This window comes from Astatotilapia calliptera, chromosome 11 (genome assembly GCF_900246225.1).
Source record: "Astatotilapia calliptera chromosome 11, fAstCal1.2, whole genome shotgun sequence".
NCBI lineage: Eukaryota > Metazoa > Chordata > Actinopteri > Cichliformes > Cichlidae > Astatotilapia > Astatotilapia calliptera.
In genome coordinates this window covers 26,005,245-26,013,063 of record NC_039312.1, presented here as the reverse complement: position 1 = coordinate 26,013,063, position 7,819 = coordinate 26,005,245, and the positions used below count along the sequence as shown (strand labels likewise).

Here is a 7,819-nt window from a genome sequence, read left to right as displayed (position 1 = left end):
TTTCGTGCCTCTCACCACTAAATATGTCGATATTTTTATTACATTATAGCGGGACGTCACGATGTCCACTTGCCATTATGTATCGTGTGAAAACACACACAAATTGTACAGGACACATTTAGATATCACTCAAGTGGGGCATTTAGCAATTTAATAACACCATTGGTCTTGTGCTCAGGGTTATGTTGTTCATTTGAGCTAATTTGCCTCAGATGTTTCAAAGCCACACGTCCAAGAAAAGAGCGTGTTGTGTGTAGTTTAGCACATAATAATCAAAAACATTCATTGCATAGCATTCACTTTAGACATTATGATCCATTTCTGTTCATGATCAAGTCACATTCAGTTGACTCATATTAAACCTTTAACTTGTTTTGCAAAACTAAAATATAAAAGTTTAAGGTAAAGGTCACAGTTAACTTGGTTACAAAGTAAGAAACTCATCGGACTATCTCGACCACGATGAATTGACAGGCCTGTAATCCTGTAATGTTTCACACAGCCTGATGGGACCACGCCTCAGAGTGTAAAATTAGAATTCATAATTAGGGGGTTGCGTGGAAGTGAGGGGTCAAACGAGTGGAGATCACACTCTTTCAGTTTTCAAAGAACCATGAAAAACAACATGCCACATGGTCGGAGGGTTTTGATTTGAACTTTAACTTAATATGGGATATCCTCTGTTGCTCGTCCATAAACAATCAAGAAACAACGATGCCATATTAAGTGAATGAAATTAGCAGCAATTTATATTGTAGTGTTTAGTACTTCTGAGCACTGGCATTTCTTGTGAAAGTCTTATTTGAATGAGAAGTGTATTGACTGATCGCTGTTCTTATTTACTGATGGTGGTGCAGCTGTTACACAAAGTATGTCCACAATGTAATACAAACATCTAGTCAGTTATTTCTCATAGAGTGAAGAGATCTTTTCATCTCTCTGCAATAAATTTACATGAAACTTGCTTTAAATAGTGAGTTGAATCCCAGTGATAACAAATAGCTAACAGATAGCTGAGGTTGGACACAGAGAGTTTTAAGTTAGTATGTTAGTGCCTTACAGCCAGAGGGCTTTTCAGATGGCTGAAACAGTGTTTGAAACCTTTTAGCCCTTTACACTGGCACATTTCTGAAACTGTCACTCGGCACACATCACCCAGAGACTAATCCTGTTTTGTTAGGTGGAAGTGAGAAAGGTTTGAAATTCTCTTGCATGGTCTGTTTTTGTTGTTTGCAAAGCTGTTTGTGACACTTTTGATTGAAATGCAGTGTAACGTGAATAATGTCTTCCAGGAGAAAGCGCGCACCACGGTTCACATCTGCGTGGCGTCGTGACGTTTTTTACTTGACCTTTATGTGGCCTTTGATTGAGGCCAGCCTAAAATAAGAGTATCAAATAGCTTGCCTTGCAAGAAGCATATAAACCACAGAGAAGGTTTGAAAATTGAGATCATCAAACTGTGAGAAGATTAATTACTGGTTCAAATCACAGATATGGTCAGATGGTGCGGTGGGTATTATGGTCTTATCTCCGCCTTACTGAAAACTTGCAGAGCACCCTTAAAAGGAAAATCTATGAGAGGGTCTTCAGTATAGCTGCAAACAGCAGCATGTAATAATAACAATACTGACATCCTTGAAATGAAGTCCTGCAATGAGCTTAAACAGTGGTTAAAAACAGCTTTTTTTGGCCACAGGATGATCTTAGGGGCCGCATCAAAGCAGCATAGGTCAGTATGAGGTCGCCAAGGATTGCTTTAAACTGTGAACTGCAATACAAAGCTATACTAGCAGACTAAAAATATGGAGTTGAAAATTAGCACCACAGTTGTTTAATTACACATATTGAACTGTTAAATGTTGAGGGTTTTTTTCACCAATTCACAAACAGTTATTCTTTGAAAACTTTTCCTACAGAGAGTGTGGTCTTTGTGGTCTTTGCTATGTTTGAGCTGCTGCTGTGTATATGGTTCAATCCCTAACCACAGAAAGTGTATGGTGACTGCCGACCTGAACGTGCCGTACTGTTTATCATGCATGGAGGCAATTCTGCCAACGATACTGTGTTTAATGGGTTGGGAACATACTGATTCACTGTAATGACTCAAATGGAGATATCAGGATCATTCACTGTATGACAAAACAGCAGCCAGCTGCATCCAGGGGAAAATGTCACTCCCACTTGTTGAGTCATGACAAAAAATGAAACATGGGGTGTGGAGAAATGACCCACACTTTAAAATAGGGAAGTGTAATTTAGCAACTGGGTTTGCTCTTTACCCTTTTTGGTAATGTAACTGCATGAAAAGGTCAACAAATGTCACTTAAAAAGCAAGAGATTTGTGTGCTTTAGAAAAGCAAGAATGTCTTAATACATATCTAGGCTGCTTGCTGCTGTTCACTTTCACCAGTTAATATTTATACTTACACATTATTTAGACTGTAGGAAATATAAAGTCTCTATTTGAAGCCAAGTCATTAATATCTGGAATTGATCTGAGACCAAAATGTCAGAGCATTTGAACACTATTATATGCATCCATTCATGCTTTATTTATTTATTTATTTATTTATTTATTTATTTATTTTATCGAAATGTATTTTATTTTTTTTACCCGCTTCTCCAGTTGAGGGTGCTGGCCTGGCTGGAGTCTATTCCAGCTCTCATAGAGTGGTCACGTCTCATGTGTATTAACTCTAAACATTGCATGGGAGGTTCACAGATAATTTCACATTCATCTGTCAGACTTTTTACTTCTGCTTGATTTATTTACTAACCGGCTGATTGCTTGTCAGAATTAATTAAGGAAGCTCGTGAGCAGTATCGCCTTCTCCACCATACTTATTGTAAGTCGGTGTTTCCTGTTAAGGATATTAACTCGGCTATAATATGTAATTCTACTATAACTGACAGCAGCACGGAAAAAATAAGGCCCGGTTGGGATGTACCCTCCACTGCCTAGACTACTCTCAGGTCTCGTTTGAAGTCGCTGCAGGGAGGGAGGAAGGGAGGAATGTTTTTTGGGGGGGCGGGATCTTGTGACTCACCAGCAACTTCCTCAGTAGTAGGACAAAAGTAGCCGGCAAGCTGCATCCCTCTCTGCCGCAGAGGTTTATCAACAGTCAGAGGAAACACAAAAAGTTGCACAGTTGCGGGCGACACGTCGGAGGAGCGATCTGCGAACTGATCCCAGTCCTGATCTGAGCGAGTGCCTGCAGAGGAGGAGGCGGGTTACCACTTTGAAGTTCCAAAGGTGCCTCCAGACTTCAGAGACCCCTGGTAGGATTCAACTTTCTTTTAAAAAAAATATAGAGAGAGATAGAGACTTTTCCTCTCCTTATTATCACGGTATTCCTTTTTACTAAACAATGAATTTACCTTTCAAGCAGGAAATTACTTCGCAAAAGATGGATCATGGCAAAATAAAGTAACTTATACATACTGATTCTTGGTGAGGTATTCAGCTGAAAATACATTTCACAAAGAATCTCGAGTTTAAAGAACTTAAAGTGTTGTAATTACTAGTTGTGTCATTACTATTTTATATTCAGTAAATGGATAATAAATAACAGCCTATGATTGTGTCTCATGGCAAAAGTTTACTCTTTGTGAAATGTATTTTCAGCTGAATAGTGATCAGCTTACTGAAATACTGATTATTATTAGTTGTCTTTCATGTGGTTGTACTGGTAGCACTGCACTTAGCTGCACAGTATGAGCTTCATGTATAATTTAACATCTTAAGATCACATTTACTCTGTACTATTCATGTTGGGAATTGCAAGAAAAGAGCAGGCTTGGGCTTGACATTATGACAAGTATTAATCCTTCACACCTTAGTCAAACACAGGGCCCGTGGATAAGCCTGCAAAGTAAAACCCAGAGACATTTCAGGGGGTCTGGATCTTTTCTGTCTGTCTATGTGTTTTTCTCCTTTCTTTTCTCCTTTGCTTTTCCTTATTATTGTAAAACAGTATATGCAAACATGCAAATGAGGCATAAAACAAACAATGGAGAAACAGAGTGTGTTAGTTTGTGTGACCCACTGAACTGTGTCGAGGAAGGATTAAGGAGGAACTTTTGTGCCACTGAAGCTCCTGGCTGAGCAACGTGTGAAGGCCTCACGGAGCAAAGTCCCTCGGGCTTAACTTGTCATTTCTCCAGCAGAACAAAGTGGGGTATGGCAGTGTGCGTCTGGGATGGGTGTGTCTGTACTGCAGCTTTGAGGTTTGTGTTGGGCGTGTATCGTGACATCATAATGCATAGTAGCAGTGTCATCCTTGTGGTGATTGTTTGGTGTTTCATCTGTTGTGTCATGCGGGTGCAGTGGGCATGCGGTGAGAGTAACGTGTTCACAATGGGATAAAGTTTAATCCAAGGATTGAAGATGGAAATGGTGTTTATTTTTATTTCTACAGCGTAAGCAGATTACAGACACAAAGTATTGTGTTTTTTCTCGGGTATAGTTGGAAGGGCTTTCAGGGACATAACGACTGCTGTTGTGCTGACACTACATGTGATGCCAAGTTACAGACTGAAGATGCAAATTCAGTTTTTCCATTGTGTTAGGAGGGTTTTTATTACATTGCAGTGCCTGTAACAGATCATTAACATACAAAGATTTGGTCAAGTTAAATTCTAACCATGCTTTGAATCACTAGGGATCTCAGAAACACAGAAACTGTTATGCAGCACTGACATACGATATTGTCACCATATAAAGTTGATATGGCACTTACAGTTGCATATTTGCATATCCAGCAGATAAGGAACAACACAGGCTTTTGTTTAGAGCTCTGAAGCTGGCCAAACAGTGAGCATAGCTGTGATATTGACTTTCCTTTCTTAGTTTTGTTCTCTCAACTAGTTCCTGTTTGTTAGCTTTGTCTGTCTGGAACTCAGCATGTAGTTTACAGTCACACTTTCCAGCTTTAGCTGGGAATAGGGTTTAATGAGAGCAGAGATACGCAGTGAGCACAATAAAGTTAGGATGAGGACACGAGAAATGAGAAAATAATGAGGCAAAAATGCTGATACTCTTTGCAAATGAAGGAACCTGTGGATCTGGGTGATGTCTTTGTGATGAGCGAATGCTTATGCATAGTCTCTTGATCCATTGTTAAAATTAAATTATTATTAGATTTAAAGTAAGGGCTTGACTCCTGAAACCCAGTGGTTCCTTAAAAACATATGTCTTTGTGGAGCAGCTGAGGCCTAGGAGCCAGAGGCAGTCCTCTACTAATTAGAAGGTCACTGGTTCAATCCCTGACTACTGTAATCTGTATGCTGAAGTATCCTTGGGCAAGTTTTTGAGCCCTGAGTTTACCTCAGTGCATTCATTGGTGTGTGAGTGTTGCTCATGATGGTTAGGCAAGGTGCTTATACATAAAGTAACGTGATGAAGGCTTGTAGTAGAAAGTGCTTTGAGTCCCCATTTAATGCAGAAAAATGCTAAATGAATTATTAAATAAGGTGTGTTTTAATGCAAAGACAACAACTGTTTAAATCAACATTAGATCCAGCACCCTTGTTTTCTTTGTGTCACTACAGAATTGAAGGGATGTGCTCTTTTTGAACTCTCGTTGTGCTTTCACCATTGACAGGTTATGTTTATTATTTTTACACAAATGCTTTGCCACAGTGACAAGCAGAAGTAATACCCTAGCAACCAAAAGACAGTCATTCTGTCCCATTTAGCATCTGGGGAGCTTGCCTTGACAGAGCCCACGGGCTGTATAATGTATTTGTTTGCTTTTTTCCCTCTTCCTCTCTCCCTCTCTGTTTCATTGACCATGGTCACATTCTTCAGAGGTCTCAGTGTTTTCTAAAGGTTTCTCCCTGCATGGTGGTTGGACCATGGCCAGCTCTAAACTGTAGTGGGACTGCAGCTAAATGACTTGAATTGGCTGTAGCTAGTTTTATGTGTTGGCACCATTTGAAATAAGGCCAAGGATAATGATGGAGGAACTGGTGGTCAAGTGCTTGCAGGTGGTTTGAGAGCAGAATATAGATTTGTAAAGAAGTGGTTCTCCCCTGACATTTCGCATTGTATTTTTCCTGTCCCTCGGTGGTATGTGTCAGAGTTTTATTTTGATTACTGCTTCAGCTTCTTTCAAAGTTAAGGCGTGTGTGTCTTTTAAAAAGATAGCGGTGTCTTCCTAACCCTCACTTGCATGCCCCCACGCTTTGGTCCTTGTTGTGTCTTGTTTTTCTTTTCAGTTAAAAATCTGAAAATTTGATTATCCCAGTACAGATATGAGACTGCATAACTTGTTTCCAGAATTGTAATGTCTGTGTTACATGTGAGACCATATAAGGCAAAATGTAGTCCTTTCTGCTTCATATACATACATATATATATTTTTTTTTTCTTTTTTTTCTTGAATGTGTCTCCTCCACCGTTACTCACTTCCCTCTTCATTAGGATATGGGGGCGCGTGGCTGGCAGCATGAGTGTGTCTGCATTCCGTGAAAGGGGGGAAATGACCTCAGGTTTCCTGTGTGGGGAAGGCCCAGGTGCTGTGCTGTTATTGTGAGGGTCGCAAGACTTCCTCCATGGACGCTTTGTTGGTAAACGTCTGAAACATGATCCCTTGAGCCAGGGCCCCTGTGGGAGGTAGTGCCCCCCTCGCCCCACCACCACCTCACAATTCATTCATTTTGCCTAACACGTGTAACTGCTCTTATTTCTCACTGCCACAGTGTTCAGTCCATATGAGATTTTATGTAAGGAGAACTCAAACTTCATATAGACTGCAAAGGCGTGTTAAAGGTAACTGACTCTGCGCTAATGGGGTAATTATGCTCCTTTAGGAGTGTAATTACGGGTCTGTACCTAGCACTTACAATACAGTACCTGCTATCCTTAAAGGAAATACTGTTTTCAGAAGAAATACCAAATTGTGAGGATGGAATAATAGGTAACTTATAACTACACACCTGCGAGTTTAATACAAGCTAATTATATGGCATGAAAGAGTACATCACTCCGCCTTTCACCTTATCCATTCAAGTTTTCCACACGTGTCCTATAAATTTATTACACATTGAATTTATGGAAATCATTCATAGCTTATCAGTGTTTCCTTTGCAGCCTCTCACATGAAACAGATGTTGTTTGGGTGCAGAAATCCTGTCGATTCAATGCTTCGTCATCACATTCAGTTGTGCGCTGAAGAAATGTGTTAGTCACTCATGACTCTTTCTCTGCGCCCTCACCTAAAGGGAAGAGAGTAGGGTCATGTGCCAACAGATGTACGGGACCTGATAAAAGGAATGTCATGTAAAACCTACGGCCGTTACAAAGCCTTCCATCATCTGTGTAACCTGACTTGTTCCTGAGAGCAGGATCCCAGAAAAAAACTTTCGTTAGTTTCTTGGAACTCATTCAAGTCCGCTATGTGTTGACTGAAACTTTGCCAAAAGGTGTGAAGGTCTTTGAATTGCATAATGTAATTGGTTGCTTAAAAAGTTGGCACCCATAAATGATGCTGTCCTGGGAAAGTAGTAGATTTTGACAAAGAGGAAGAATAGTTGCAAGTCCCATCAAGAAAAGGGAGAAGGGAGGACTCAGAAGAAAGCTCAAATTCAAAGTCTGTGGACAAATTGCAGGGCTTTTATATAACTGGTAATAAGATGTGTGTTATAAATTCATATAACTAATGGTTATGTTGGGCTGTGGCTAAATCATAGGATAACCTATGGTTAATGGAAGTACTTGAGGAGAGGAATGTTGAGTGAGGAGAATTTCTTCAAGATCCAAGGTAATAAGATGTTATTCCATCCTCATATGTCTGCTAGGGAAGATGAAAAAATAAAG

At 40.0% G+C, this 7,819-nt stretch overlaps 1 protein-coding gene across 1 annotated transcript in view; it reads left to right on the top strand.

Annotated features, from left to right (window-relative positions):
• The first annotated feature begins 3,074 nt into the window (after positions 1-3,074).
• Positions 3,075-7,819, top strand: part of fhl3a (four and a half LIM domains 3a) — a 28,061-nt gene continuing 23,316 nt past the window's right edge. The window contains exon 1 of the mRNA XM_026183947.1: positions 3,075-3,279. The gene's annotated coding sequence lies outside the window, so the exon portion shown is untranslated. The remainder of the gene's footprint in view (positions 3,280-7,819) is intronic.